Source organism: Anser cygnoides, chromosome 1, assembly GCF_040182565.1.
Source record: "Anser cygnoides isolate HZ-2024a breed goose chromosome 1, Taihu_goose_T2T_genome, whole genome shotgun sequence".
Lineage (NCBI taxonomy): Eukaryota > Metazoa > Chordata > Aves > Anseriformes > Anatidae > Anser > Anser cygnoides.
The window spans coordinates 26,522,936-26,539,387 of NC_089873.1; positions in this window are offsets into that span (position 1 = coordinate 26,522,936).

The following is a 16,452-nucleotide window of genomic DNA, read 5'->3' on the forward strand; positions in this document are numbered from 1 at the left end:
TCACAGAATCACAGAATTGTAGGGGTTGGAAGGGACCTCAAAAGATCATCGGGTCCAACCCCCCTGCCAAAGCAGGTTCTTTAGAGCAGGTTGCCCAGGTAGGCGTCCAGACAGGCCTTGAATATGTCCAGAGAAGGAGACCCCACAACCTCCCTTGGCAGCCTGTTCCAGTGCTCCGTCACCCTCACTGTGAAGAAGTTCTTTCTCACGTTCATGCGGAACTTCCTGTGCTCTATCTTGTGGCCATTGCCCCTTGTCCTGTCCTCACAAACCACTGAAAAGAGGTCGGCCAAATCCCTCTGTCTCCCACACCTCAGGTATTTATAAACATTGATGAGTGTTTAGACCTTGAGTCCCTCAAGGTCTAAACTAAAAACTATAGCTCAGAATTCTTGTTTCCAAATAAGCAGTTAAAAATCATGTTTTTGTTTGTTTGTTTGTTTTGAACTCCTGAAATGATAGAAAACCTGAATTTATTAATGTGACAGTAGTCTAAACTTGCTCCCTTTAGGAGTGTCACTGACTTCACCAGCTGAACAGTGAGGAATCTATTGGAGCACACCACAGCTCCAGTCTGATATCAGGCATCTGCATTACCTTTCAGACAGGATAATTAATGGAAAGATATCTTCCAGATGGATTTGAGGAAGGAAGATGGAAGAAAACTCACTTTTATGTATAAACAATTTATGCAAAATGCAAGTAAAATTTTGCTTTAACACTTCTTCCCAAGATATGATTGCTAATCTGGCATGACAATGAAAAGGCAAAATTTAGACTGGATGTGTGAAAATAGTAAAACAGAATATGATAATTAAATACAAATGTTGAGCTGCTATGATCACTGTGTAGAATAGCTGCACTGTTGAACCTATCTGCTCTTTTAGCAGGTCTACCATAAACCTGTGCTGATTCACAAAAAATAAAAAAATAAATAAAAATAAAAATAAAAATAAAAATAAAAAATAAAAATAAAAAAAAATAAAAATAAAAATAAAAATAAAAATAAAAATAAAAATAAAAATAAAATAAAAATAAAAATAAAAATAAAAATAAAAATAAAAATAAAAATAAAAATAAAAATAAAAATAAAAATAAAAATAAAAATAAAAATAAAAATAAAAATAAAAATAAAAATAAAAATAAAAATAAAAATAAAAATAAAAATAAAAATAAAAATAAAAATAAAAATAAAAATAAAAATAAAAATAAAAATAAAGGAAATTGGCTGTGGAAGTTTTGCCTATGGAAACTGAGAAGGAAGCTAACTGGAGGATGCCTACTCTGATGGACAGGGACTGACCGTGGCTTCTCTCTGCTCTGCCTTAGCACCGGAAGCAAACAGCTGTATCTGTACAACGCAGTGCAGCAGTGCGTGGGAGCAGAGTTGTGCCACTCTGGCAGACAGGAGTGGGGTGCTTCACCCTCATCTCTCCTGGAAAGTGATGCAAAAAAACGTACCTCTGTCTGCACCCATGCATATGGGTCTGCCTATTTCCTCATCTAAAGAGACTTGGGAAGAGCTTGCTACCTCCTAGGAAACATGGTCCCAGCCCAGATTGACTCACGCCGGCAGCAGACTCTGGGAGGGGTTTCTGGGCCAGATGACAGCTCCCCATCAGCCAAGCTGTGGGCTCCCAGGCAGCACAGCAGGACCTCACAGCCTGAGGAAAGAGCTCCTGTGCATGGCAGGGCTTCACAGCGCTCCAGCAGAGAGGAATTAGCATGCTTTAACCTCACCCCCCTCTCTTCTTTATTAAATGGACATATACACAGACTGTAAATAAAAGAATTCACCAGGGAAATTACTTTCTGTGTCACTAACTTTTCTACAGACTCTCTTTCCAAAGGCCTGAAAAGACTGATACTGAGCAAACAGGCAAAAATAATTAACCTCTTTGCCCTTCCAATTGATCAGCTGTGACCATCCTCCCTTTTCTTTCGCTAGTCATTTTTGAAATGTAAAGTAAACTTTCTTATAGTTTACTGCTGGTTGCTGCATGGGAAATGATGAGAACTATTGATGCAGAAAGAGCTTATAATTAATGATCTGAGATCTTCAAAAAGCCAAGCCAAAGGGTCAGAGACGCAATCTCAGCCCTTAACATATGTCCAGTAAAAGTGACCAGCTCAGGGACAAGGCCCAGCATCCCACTGGCAACAATCTGCTCTGGCAGGATTAAACCCTTAATCATTAAATATTTTGCATGCAGAAAATCAGTTCCTATGCTAAAATGAAACAGTTTGAACAAATACAGGTTTGTGTTTCTAGTGACCCAGCTGCACAGCTTTGTAGATATTCACAGGTAACATGCAATGTACTTCTGCCTGTACTCTATATCCCTTTTAACACTGCTTATTAAAGCGGGGGTGGAGCTAGTTCTAAACTTGTGTTAAAAATAAACCTCTCAAGATGCCATAGATCTCTCAGTATTCAAAAAAAAAAAAAGACATTTTCATTCCAAAATCTTCTTCTGAAGATTTTAACCAATGAATTGTGGAAAAGGTTGGAAAGTATTTTATAATAATTGTTTCATATGAAATTTAATGCTCTTTCACTGATGGTTATGTGCTATGACCTAGGCTGATCTGTTGTGTATCATCTTAGTTAAAAAACCTACATGAATGATAGCTCCATTCTTCCAATACCGCCTTGACAGTTCACAGAAATATTCTGCATCCAGTTTCTAGCCAGAGAAAAGGCAGAGAAAATCAGAGGTCATATAGACAACTGTGATGACAGCAGGGTTTTGCTTGATGTCCCACATCTCTCAGATGGTAATGGCACTAAGCATTTTGGACCGTAAGGGCTGCTGAAGTGAGGAGGGAAATGGAGCCTTGCTTAGGGTCACAGGCAATGCTACTTTCTGGAAGCAGAAGGGGTAACCATGGCAAGCAAGAAGCTTAGCCATGACCATGGAAATTACTTTCCTGAGAGTGTATCACAGGTCCTGTCTGCAGATCTGAGGAAAATGGTCTTGGAGAAAAGAGACAAGGGGAGTGTAGATTTGGATGATTTGTTATCTAGGTTGTGTGGTTGTCTGTCAATCAGGGCAGGGACATAGGAATGTCATGTCAGCCACTCCTCCCAGCTTTGTGTCGTCAGCGTACTTGCTGAGGGCAGACACTATTCCCTCATCAAGGTCGTCGATGAAGATGTTGAACAAGAGCGGACCCAGCACCGACCCCTGGGGAACACCGCTAGTCACAGGCCTCCAAACGGACTCTGCGGCGCCAATCACCACCCTCTGAGCTCGGCCAGTCAGCCAGTTCTCAACCCACCTAACTGTCCACTCCTCTATCCCACACTTTCTCAGCTTTGCTATCAGGATATCATGGGAGACAGTATCGAAAGCCTTGCTAAAGTCAAGGTAGATGACATCCACTGCTCTCCCCGCATCTACCCAGCTGGTGATGCCATCATAGAAGGCAACAAGGTTGGCTGAGCACAATTTCCCCTTGGTGAATCCACGCTGACTACTCATAACATTCTTCTCTTCCAGTTGCTTGGAGATGACATCCAGAACAAGCTGTTCCAACGCCTTTCCAGGGGCAGAGGTGAGACTGACTGGCCTGTAGTTTCCCAGATCCTCCTCCTCGCCCTTCTTGAAGACCAGAGTGACATTGGCTATCCTCCAGTCTTCAGGCACCTCACCTGTTCTCCAAGACCTTTCAAAGATGATAGAGAGCGGTTTGGCGATCACCTCTGTTAACTCCCTCAGCACACATGGATGCATCCCATCAGGGCCCATGGATTTGTGTGCATTGATCCCACTCAGACACTCCCGAACTACTCCCTTGTCAACCATAGGGGAGCTCTCCATTTCCCAGACTCTTTCTCCTCCCTCCAGGGTCCAGGAGTCCTGGGGGTGAGTCTTTGAAGCAAAGACCAAAGCAAAGAAAGCATTCAGTATCTCCACCTTCTCAGCGTCCCCCATTACCAGGACACCCCCCTCGTTCCGCAGGGGACCCACATTATCTCTAGTCTTCCTTTTACTGTTCACTTTTTTTTTTTTTACATTTAAAAAAAAAAAAAAAACTTCTTATTATCCTTTATCTCTTTTGCAGGCTTCATCTCCACGTAGGCTTTAGCCTTGCTCGTCACATCACTGCAGGTCCTGACAACACTCCTATACTCCTCCCAAGAGGACTGGCCCTTTTTCCAAATTTCCTAGACCTTCCTCTTCCTTTTGATCTTGTCAATGAGTTCCTTGCTCATCCATGCAGGTCTCCTGCCCCTCCTTCCTGATTTCCTACTCTTAGGGATGCACTGATCCTGAGTTTGGAAGTACTGTTAAAAAGGAGTGGTCAACCAAGTTAAAAATCAAGAAATATCAAAATGTATTAAGCTGATGCTACATAATATGGGAATATAGTGGTTCTTTAGCAGACATGCTGGTTCACCCACATCTGGCTCTCACCAGAACTACGGAAAACAAGCATATACATAATTTACAAATACGACTCTCCAGAGGGAACTTGAGTAATTCAGCTACCTAGCTAGTGTTCTGAAGGCTAGGGTGGGACACAGCTAAGCCAAAGCCTTCTGCAGACACAGGGCTGAACAAGGCAGACAAACACTATAGCAATAAACACAAGCAGCCTTGTGAAGAGGCCGACTATAGCCATCAGTACCTGAGTACACCAGGATTCACTACTGACCCACGCTGTGTCACCCGGAGCTGCAAAGCACAGAGGGGAGTCTTTTGATGTGTGAATCACAGAATCATAGAATACCCGGAGTTGGAAGGGACCCACAAGGATCATCGAGTCCAATGTGATATTACTTTAAGATGGGTATGTTATCTGTGATAAGCAAGGCACGTTGGCTATACTGCTTTGGCTTTAACGTAAGAAAAAAACACCCTTACCCCCATATTGAACAAGGAGAAAAAAATATTATTTTCTGGATTTGATCCTCAGTGAGTTAGAATTAATTCTAACAATTGCAACACTGGAACTGTAGTCCCAAATTACAGGAAACAGGAAGGACAAAAGAAGTTGTAATCACGAATTACAGAAAAGGAGAAGGACAAAGTAAATTGTAATCCCAAACTACAGGAAATGGGAAGCAGGAAAGGAAGAATCACAGAATCACAAAATCACAGAACGTTAGGGATTGGAAGGGACCTTGAAATATCATCTAGCCCAATCCCCCTGCCGGCGCAGGAACACTTAGATCTGGTCACACAGGAACACATCCAGGTGGGTTTTGAAAGTCTCCAGAGAAGGAGACTCCACAACCCCCCTGGGTAGCCTGTTCCAGTGTTCTGTCACCTTCACCGTAAAAAAGTTTTGTCTCATATTTAAGCAGAACCTCCTATGTTCCAGCTTGCACCCATTGCCCTTTATCTTATCATTGGGTGTCATCGAGAAGAGCCTGGCTCCATCCTCCTGACACTCACCCTTGTCCTGGTTTCAGCTAGGACAGAGTTAATTTTCTGCCTAGTAGCTGGTAGGGTGCTGTGTTTTGGATTTAGGATGAGAATAATGTTGATAACACACTGATGTTTTAATTGTTGCAGAGCAGTGCTTACACCAGGCCAAGGACTTTTCAGCTTCTCGCTCTGTCCTGCCAGCGAGCAGGCTGGGGGTGCAGCAGGAGCTGGGAGGGGACAGACCCAGGACAGCTGACCCAAACTGGCCAAAGGGGTATTCCATACCATCTGGCGTCATGCTAAACAATATATAGGGGTGGCTGGCCGGGGTGGGGGGCCGGCTGCTTGGGGATAGGCTGGGCATCAGTCAGCGGGTGGTCAGCAATTACATTGTGCATCACTTGTTTCGTACACATTAGTAGTAGCAGTACTACTACTACTACTATTATTATTATTATTATTACTATTATTATTATTATTATTATTATTATTATTATTAGTGTTTTCTTTTCTGTCCTAATAAACTGTCTCTATCTCAACCCACAGGCTTCATTTTCCTGATTATCTCCCCCCTCCCAAAGAGGGAGGGGGGAGGGTGACTGAGCGGCTGTGTGGTGCTTAGCTGCCGGCCGGGTTAAACCACAACAGTCCTTTTTGGTGCCCAACGTGGGACATGAAGGGTTGAGATAATAACAGATCTGACCAGAGTGTGTTAAAACAAGATTCTTATAAGCATTACATCAGTTTAATAGTTGTTAATCACAATGCCGATTTTTGTGATCTCAAGTCTGCTGTGTCTGCTTTCCGAACTGAGTTATATAGCACATTACTTTGTGTTTGTGTTCCCTGTTGTGTTGCTTATTACTTCTGGGGGTTGGTACAGGGTCACTGTTTTGCTGTACTGTGTAACACTGGCTTACAATATGATAAAATTACCAGCCAAGAGACTAATCTGGTATTTGTACTCAGCATTGTCGTCAACTCCATACTTTGGGAACCCTACCTCAGAAACTATTAATAATTACACCTTTCACGCTTTTTCTTCAGGGAGCCAATCTATGGAGGGGTCAGGGGAAGATGTTTTTACCCACTTGTTCACTCTCACATTCTTCTCCTCCAGGCGAGTTATGGTAGGTTTCCAAAACTTCGAATATCCTTGGGATGTTCAGATCAGCATGTTCTTATTGTTATGTCTCCTGAATGCACCTCAGGTTTTGTCTAAGGTTAAACAAATACTTAAGATTGTCATCCAGAGATCTGTCCTGAGGCAGGATAGTTATGAGTGGCAGGGAGAATGGGAGGATATGGGCAGGCATCTAGAGCAGTGGGCACCTCCAGTGCTTTGGAAATTCACCCCTGAACAACTGAAAAATCCTAAAAAACTGATAGAGTGCTTGAAAAATGTGTGTCCTCACTCTGGCAGTACCAGACATACAGAAATCACTGCAACATGCTGGGGCTTGGCCTATGCTTACCGGGCTGCATTCAATGCCAATATAAACCCAGTGACAGACCCTGTGGCCACTTCCACCCCTAAGACAGGCCCAGTGGCCACTCCAAGCCCTAAAACAGGCCCCAAGGCTGGGCCAGAGAAACAAACTGTACCAGTGTCAGTTGCACCTCTAACCAAGATGAAAAAATGGGTTATAGGATCAGATCATTTAGAACGCAAACTCCTGCTAAGACTAGGTATGGAGAAGACAAGGCCAGGCCATCAGAGGAACAAGAGGATGAAGATGAAGACGTCGCAAAAACAACAGTAACTACCCGAAACCTATACCAGCATGAGCTACGAGATGTGCAAAAAGATTTTGGTCGTTGTATAGGCGAGCACCTTGTCACCTGGCTGCTCCAGTGCTGGGACACTGGAGCCAATAGTCTGGAATTAGAGGGCAGGGAAGCCAGGCGGCTGGGATCCCTTGCTAGAGATGCAGGTATTGACAAAGAAATTGGAAATGGAGCACCAGGCTACAGCCTCTGGAGGCATCTCCTGTTAGCTGTGAAGGAAAGGTATCCCTTCAAGGAAGAACTTGTATGTCTACCAGGCAAGTGGACCACTATGGAAAAGGGAATCCAGTACCTGAGGGAATTAGCCATACAGGTGGTTATTTATAGGGACCTAGACAATGAACAAATATCCACGGATCCAGATGAAGTCAAGTGTACATGACCCATGTGGCGGAAGTTTGTACGGAGTGCACCATCATCATATGCCAGCTCATTGGCCGTAATGACCTGGAAAGACCATGAGGAACCCACGGTGGAGGAATTGGCTAAACAACTCCAGCAGTACGAAGAAAGTCTCTCCTCTTCCCTACAGGTCTGCGTCTCAGCTGTGGAGAAACTTTCTGCAGAGGTCCACCAACTTAAAAATAATTTATCTTCCTCCCCACCTGTGCAAACCAGTGTCTCAGCTATCAGGGGTCCTTCTGTGCAAGGAAGACGATATAGTGGGTACACACCCCGTGCCACCCTGTGGTTTTACCTACATGATTGTGGAAAGGACATGAGAAAATGGGATGGAAAATCTACCTCAACCCTAGAGGCATGGGTATGTGAGCTGCAGAGGGAAACAATCAGAAAAAAAAAGGCATTCTCTGAGAAACTTGCTGCTCCAACTTCCAACGGGCAGTCCTCCAGACAAAGAAATGAAGATTCTGGCCAGGATTAGAGGGGCTGTGCCTCCAGCCAGGGGGAGGAAAGGGACAATCGAGTTTATTGGACTGTGTGGATTCAATGGCCTGGCACATCATATGCACAGAAGTATAAGGCTTTAGTAGGCACCTGTGCACAGTGTACTGTAATGCTATCAAGCTATAAAGGACGAGAATGGACACATCTGTATTCATGGGGTGACGGGGGGTTCCCAGCAGTTAACTGTATTGGAGGCTGAAGTGAGTCTAACTGGGTATGAGTGGCAGAAGCACCGTATTGTGACTGGCCCGGATGCTCCACACATCCTTGGCATAGACTGTCTCAGGAGAGGATATTTCAAGGACCCAAAAGGGTTCCACTAGGCTTTTGGCATACCTGCCTTAGAGACAGAGGACATTAAACAGTTGTCTACCTTGCCCGGTCTCTCGGAGGACCCTTCTGTTGTGGGGTTGCTGGTTGTCGAAGAACAGCTGGTGCCAATCGCTACCACAACTGTGCACCAGCAGAAATATCGCACAAACCGAGACTCCCTGATTCCCATCCATAAGCTAATTTGTCAACTGGAGAGCCAAGGAGTGATCAGAAAGACTCACTCACCCTTTAATAGTCCCATATGGCCAGTGCGAAAGTCTAATGGTGAGTGGAGACTAACAGTGGACTATCGTGGCCTGAACAAAGTCATGCTGCCGCTGAGTGCTGCAGTGCCAGACATGCTAGAATTCCCGTACGAACTGGAATCAAAGGCAGCCAAGTGGTACAGCACAACTGATATCACTAATGCATTTTTCTCCATCCCTTTAGCAGCAAAGTGCAGGCCACAGTTTGCCTTTACTTGGAGGGGAGTCCAATACACCTGGAATCTGCTGCCCCAGGGGTGGACACACAGCCCTACCACTTGCCATGGACTGATCCAGTTTGCACTGGTGCAGTGGGAAGCTCCTGAACACCTGCAGTACATCGATGACATCATTGTGTGGGGTGACACAGCAGAGGAAGTTTTTGAGAAAGGGAAGAAAATAGTCCAAATCCTTCTAAAGGCTGGTTTTGCCATAAAACAAAATAAAGTCAAAGGACCTGTACAAGAGATCCAGTTTTTAGGAATAAAATGGCAAGACGGACGTCATCAAATCCCAAAGGATGTGATCAACAAAATAACAGCTATGTCTCCACCAATTAGCAAAAATGAAATACAAACTTTCCTAGGTGTCGTGGGGTTTTGGAGACTGCACATTCCAAATTACAGTCTGATTGTAAACCTGCTCTACCAAGTAGCCCATAAGAAGAATGATTTCAAATGGGGCTGCAAGCAACAACAAGCCTTTGAAAAAATTAAGCAGGAAATAGCTCATGCAGTAGCCTTTGGGCCAGTCCAAATAGGACCAGGTGTAAAGAATGTGCCCTACACTGCAGCTGGGGAGAATGGCCCCACCTGGAGCTTCTGGCAGAAAGAGCTTGGAGAAACTCGAGGTCGACCCCTAGGGTTCTGGAGTTGGGGATACAGAAGATCTGAGGCCCGCTACACTCCAACCAAAAAAGACTTGCCCTTTACAAATTTATAAACATTAATAAGTTCACCCCTCACTCTCCTCTTCTCCAAGCTAGAGAGACCCATCTGCCTCAGCAGTCTCTCAAGCTCCAAGGCCTCAAACCTGTTGCATAAGGCGAGGCTGGTAGGGAGGGGGGTTGCCCGCAACGCCAAGCAGGGACCTGCTTCTATTCCTCTTCTTCTCCTAGGTCCCCTCCATCTTCCCGACAGTGACAGGGCAGGGGGGTCCACCACTATTTGGGGTGCCTCATCCCGGTGCCTTTCTTTCAGGCCTGGCAGGTAGTTGCTCCATCAGTCTATCTCCTGCTCACACTCCCTGATAGCCCTTAACCACTCCACCTCCTCCTTGAGCTCTGCCACCAGGCTGACCAGGCCATCCACCTGCTCACACCTCACACACACGGTGTCTCTGCCACCCTCTGATGGCAGGAACAGGCTCAGGCACTTCCTGCATTCAGAGACCTGAACTGCCACATTTTTGAGTGGGAAGTCAGTCTGGGTTGCCACAGTCTTCCTAGAAAGAGCTTTCTGCCTAGTGCAGACCATGGCTGGTTTAGCTATAGGTAGACAGCCGGTAGATGAGCCATTCTCCCTGTCCGAGTGCGCCCTGCCTCCGTGCACTGCTGTGCGAACTGATGTGCCATGCCCTGACTGACATGCCACGCCCTGTTTGCCTGTCCTGGCAGGGGCTCCACCACCCTCTGGGGGGCATCCCCCCAGCGCCATTCCCTCTGGCACACCAGGTAGTTACTCCACCAGGCAATCTCCTGCTCACACGCCCTGATGCTCCTGTGGTGGTTTTACTTGGGTGGGCAGCCAAGTTCCACCATGGCCGCTCTCTCACTCCCCCTCCATAAAGAGGAAGGTGGAGAAAACACACAAATTGCTCAAGGTTTGAGGTAAGGATGATTTAATTAAAGGGAAAAGGGAGAGGGAAAAAAAAAAAAAAAAAAGGCTGCACAGAAGCACAGAGAGAGGAAAAAAAAGTTACACTCTACTTCCCATCAACGAGCAATGTTCGGCCACATCCTGGGAAGTAGGGCCTCAATACCTGTAACAGTTGTTCAGGAGGACAGGCCCTTCCACCACAAGAGCCCCCCTTTTTATTGCTGAGTGTGACATCATGTGGTATGGAATATCCCTTTGGCCAGTTTAGGTCAGCTGCCCTGGTGATGTCCCCTCCCCATCACTTGCCCACCCCCAGCCTGTTTGCTCTTGGGGGCTTGGAGGGAGTCCTGATGCAGTGCCAGTATTGTGCAGCAATAGACACAACACTGGAGTGATACCAGTGCTGTTCTAGCTACAAGTTCAGAGCACAGAACTGCATGGGCTGCTGCAGGGAAAGTTATCTCCATCCCAGAGATCCCAGAACAGCTCCTGTGTCCCAGCACAGCTCCTCAGTCTCTCCACCTCCTCCTTGAGCTCAGCCACCATGGCGAGCAGACCTTCCACCTGAGAACAGGCGGTCTCCCCGCTGTCCTCCCCCGGCAGTGGCAGGCTCAGGCACTCCTTGCAGCCATAGGTCTGAAGAGCCACGTCTCTGGTCAGGCCCTTCATCTGGGTTGCCACAGTCTTTTTGGAGTGAGCTCTCTGTCTAGTGGACACCATGGTAGCTGGGTGATCTCGCACACTGTCAAGAGTTGGTGCAGAGCTCCCACACCCTGCCACAGCAGTGTGTACTCACTGCTGACCCCTCCCTCCTCACAGGAGACCAACGTGTCGCTGCCCTCCTGGAGGCGTTTTCTAGGCATGGGCACAGTCACCGTTTCCCTGGCAATGCCCACTCCCTGTCAGCCCGTCTTTCAACTGGCAGGTGCTGCCTGGTTGCGCTGCTGTCCCAGGCCAGTCCTGGTGAAGCAAGGGCCAGAGATCCCCCTGAACTCATGGTTCGGTACTGCGGCTGCTGCTGCACCGGCCCCGAGGTGGCTGACCTTGACTACTGAATGTTGTGGTTTAACCCGGCTGGCAGCTAAACACCACACAGCCGTTCGCTCACCCTCCCCCCTCCCTCTCTGGGATGGGGGGGAGAGAAACGGGAAAGTGAAGCCGGTGAGTTGAGATAAAGACAGTTTATTAAGACAGGAATATAATAATAACAATAATAATAATAATAGTGATAATGATAATAGTATTAATAATAATAATGTGTAAGAAAACAAGTGTTGTACAATGTAATTGCTCACCACCCGCTGACCGATGCCCAGCCTATCCCCAAGCAGCCGGCCCCCCACCCCGGCCAGCCACCCCTATATATTGTTTAGCATGACATCAGATGGTATGGAATACCCCTTTGGCCAGTTTGGGTCAGCTGTCCTGGGTCTGTCCCCTCCCAGCTCCTGCTGCACCCATAGCCTGCTCGCTGGCAGGACAGAGCGAGAAGCCGAAAAGTCCTTGGCCTGGTGTAAACACTGCTCTGCAACAATTAAAACATCAGCATGTTATCAGCGCTCTTCTCATCCTAATCCAAAACATAGCACCCTACCAGCTACTATGAGGGAAAATTAACTCTGTCCTAACTGGAACCAGGACACTGAAAAAGAATGAGGAAGTGACTGGAAGGGAACCACCACACTGTAACCTTTATACTCATTAAGGCTAATTAACATTTTAAAAATCACTCCCACCTATAGGGAAATGATACAACAGCTGCCCCCAAATCTATAATCTTCTGATCCCGTAATTCCCTTGCCTAGAAGAGATAAATTATGCCGATCAGAACAACCAATCAGAAACTGTAAAAGGAAGTAATTTTGCAAACAGCTATGTATAAATAACCATGCTTCTAGCTGAGAGTGTGCTTGCTTTGCGAAAGATTGCTAAGAACCTAATTCTGAATTAGAATTCAGGGCGGAATTAGAATAAAGACCTTCATGTGGATTCTGACTCCATGTGCTTTTTGGCTAGGTGAACCAGGCACGAACCTATTCCCTACTAGCGATAATAGAATTGCTTGGCCCTTTACAAAGAAGGAAAGAGATTTTTCCTAAGTAGTCTACAGCCAGAATTCCTCTGAAAACAAGTAAATTTCACAGAATAATGGGATCATAGAATATCCTGAGTTGAAAGAGATCCATAAAGATTGTTGCATCCTCTCAGTGAAAAACCTTTTCCCAACTCCCAGCCTGACCCTCCCCTGTCCCAGCTCCATGCCATTCCCTCGGGTCCTGTCACTGTCCCCAGAGAGCAGAGCTCAGCGCCTGCCCCTCCACTCCCCTTGTGAGGGAGATGCAGGCTTCCCCTCAGCCTCCCCTCCTCTCATCTGAACAAACTAAGTGACTTCAGCCACTCCTCATACATCTTCCTCTCTGGACCCTTTGCCATCTTTGTAGTCCTCCTTTCTACACTCTCTGATAGTTTTATGTCCTTCTTATATGGAGGTGCCCAAAGCTGCACACAGTGCTTGAGTTAAGTCCGCGCCAGCACAGAGCAGAGTGGAACAATCCCTTCCCTTGACCAGCTAGCAGTGCTGTGCCTGATGCACTCCACGGTACAGTTGGCTGCCAAGGCATACTGTTGGCTCATATGCAATTTGCTGTTGACCAAAACCCCCAATCTCTTTCTGTGGGGCTGCTCTCCAACCTATCATCTCCCAGTCTATACATATAGCCAGGGTTGCCCCTTCCCAGGTGCAGAATCCAGCCCATGCTCTTGTTAAACTTCTTATTGTTGGTGATTGCCAAGATGTCTAATTTGTCAAGATCTTTCTGCAAAGCCTCTCTACCCTAGACAATTATATTATATACTTGTCAAGATGGACCTTTTGCCCAAAATGAATGGTGAGAAACCATACCAAAATCTTTAATGGAATAAATATATAGATATATCAACTGGCTTCCTGTGATCAGTTAGGTGGGTGACCTTGTCATAAAAGGAAATAAAGTTAATTTTAAGAAGGACCTTTCCCTCATGAACCCCTGTTGACTGTGACCAGTGACCACATTGTCCTTCAGAAGTTTTTCAATAACTCACAAAATAGTTTTCTTCATAATTACCTGGCACTGAATTGAGACTGACAGGCCTGTAACTACCAGGATCTTCTTTCTTGCCCGTCTTGAAAACCGGAAAAACGTTTGCCATCTTCAGACAACTGGGACCTCTCCATATTCTGAAGACAGTTGAAAAATAATTGAGAGAACTCTCGCAATGACGTCGACCAGCTCTCTGAGTACCCTCAGATGAATCAATCGGGCACCATGGGCTTATATGCATTTAGATGGCACAGCAAATTCCATGCAAGTTTGGAGTTGGCTGAGAGTTTATCGTTACCACAGTCATGGTCCTCCAACTCAGAGCCCATCACTGATGTTGAAGACAGAGGCAAAGAAGGCATTAAACAACTTTTTTACCTATGTCCCTCTTTGTAAGGTGACCACCCTCATCAAGTAAAGGACCAATGTTTTCTCAGGTCCTCCTCTTGCTGTTAACATATTAAAAAAAAAAAAAAACTTTTTTATTGTCTTCCATAGTACTGGCCAGCTTCACCTCTAATTGAGTTTTGGCTGCATGAATTTTCTTCCTACAAAGGCGAAGAGCATCTCTGTAGTCCTCCAGTGTCACCTGACCTCACTTCCTGCAGTCATACACTTTCTTTTTCCACCTAAGCTCTAGATGAAGATCCCTAATCAGCCTGCTTGACTTCCAACAATTTGGAATTGCCTGAACCTGTGCTCTTAAGAGGCGGTACTTGAGAAGTGACCAGTACTGATGGACCTTCAAAAACAGGTTTCTTGGAGACTTTACTAACTAGTTCCCTGAGTAGCCTGAAGTCTATTCTCCTCAGTGCATTGAATTTTTGGTGGCAGCTTTCCTGTTATCATTAAAGACTTTAAATTCAACTACTTCATGGTCACTATGGCCAAGATGGCCACCAATCACCATTTCACCCATGAGACCCTTTCTGTTCACAAGCAGAAGATCTAGGAGGGCTACAGTTTGTATTCTAATGCTAGTTAACACATTTTAAACAGCCTAACATTTTATATATACATGCTTATTCAACTATATATGTGCATATGTGTGTATATAAAGAAAGCAACAAATAGAATAATAGAATCATAGAATACTGCAAGGCATTTACAGAGGACCACTGTATTTTGAAATACATAGAAAAGAAGCTCCAATCTTTGAAATTGAGAAAAACATGACTGATTTGTGACTACTCCCTTAAAAACCTCCCTAGTGGAAACTAAACAGACAAAAAAAGTAAATATATGGCATAGCAATGGTACCCAGAGATAGAACAAAGAAATGCAAACAATTATTTCATATAATTTAAATGTTATTATTCTTAGACTATTAATATTTTTATTACCAAAATTAATCCTTTCATTAGCTCATGTAAGATTCATACCCCATATTTTTTTTTCTTTCTTTAGCATAAGATTTTTCTGAGTTATCTGCAACTACAGAAATCAATACTTTTAAACACCTAATGCTGCAAAACAAATTTAACCTACACTTTCCAGTCTTTATATTGCATGGATGATTATTTGCTTACCTGCCTTTTAATTACATTAAAAATGCAATGACCAATGGCAATCCTGCATTTTAGGGAGATGTTGCAATTTCATTAAACACCTTAAAATTTATTGCTTATTTGCCTCTTACTGTAGTTACTGAAAAGATAGTTGTTCTTCAGTAATTACTGGTAGGCCAATAAAAGCCTGTTTTTCCTCTAGTTATGGGTCAAAGTTTTATACAGAAAATTAAAAAAAATAATAATAAAAAAAAGTTATATATGCAGTACAACTCTCCCTGCCTTTTGCAGAAAGATCTGTACAGACACTGCAAGCCAATTTGCTATTTAAATGTGAGATGAGAAACAAGTGCTTGTAACAACTGCCAGGTGCCAGAATAGGGAAGGGTGGTAAAAAAGAGCTAACTGCATTCAGCAAACTGTTCAATACCAACCCTATCCACTCACCACCACCACCCAAAAAAAAAAAAAAAAAAAAAAGAGTAACTGGCTTGTTCTGTAAATAACAGATGCAGCCAGTCAACCACCAGCTGCAGAGAAAGTGTTACCTTACCATTTCTAGCTACTCATTTTAATTAGTTATAAAAAGGCCTCACTTGAAGAGAATAGTTTCTTTAGATCACTCTTCTTTATGTCACTCTTATAGCTACCTGGCAGTTTCTCAGCTTCTCTCAGATGTTTAAAGGACCATTATTATGGGCAATAGCAATAACAGAAGGCTGAGTCTTAAACCACTACAAGGCTTAATTATTAAATGAGCCTTTTACTTTCATTCTATGATATTAAAATTTTAAACTAAGCACACTGAAAATTATTTGTAAGGGAAGATGGTCTCAAGAGTACTGGAAACCACAACCCTTAGACCCAAGACACAACTGAATTTCAAACCTTCCCCCCACCCCCACTGCCAAATTAAAACAAAACAAACAAACAAACAAACAAAACCATTAGAGCATTGTTCCTTAATAATATTACACCACTTAAAGATAAGGAAAGGGTTCTCTCCCCAGCTTGGTACAGTACATAACCCTGTTCTACAGTAAAAAGCAGGTAAAATGGGGTTCATGAGATGTTGCAGGCAATCTGGCTTACTTGCTGGGACTACTTATGTGGGTTTACATATATCATTTATATTTGTTGGATTCATTATGTATTAGCAAATTAACTCTTCAATTTATTATGATTCTATGATTATGAAAGATTTAGTACCTCAGTAATAAAATATACATTCAGATTATCTTTGTTATTGGAATCCTTTTTCTTCCTCTCTTTTCTAGCTTTTTAAAAATTCAAATCCAGTTCTTGTCTTGGAGCAATAGATTTTTAAAAATAAAATGCATACCCCAAGAAGGAGCACAGAAAAGACACAAAATTCTTCATGTTGTATTGCATTCAGG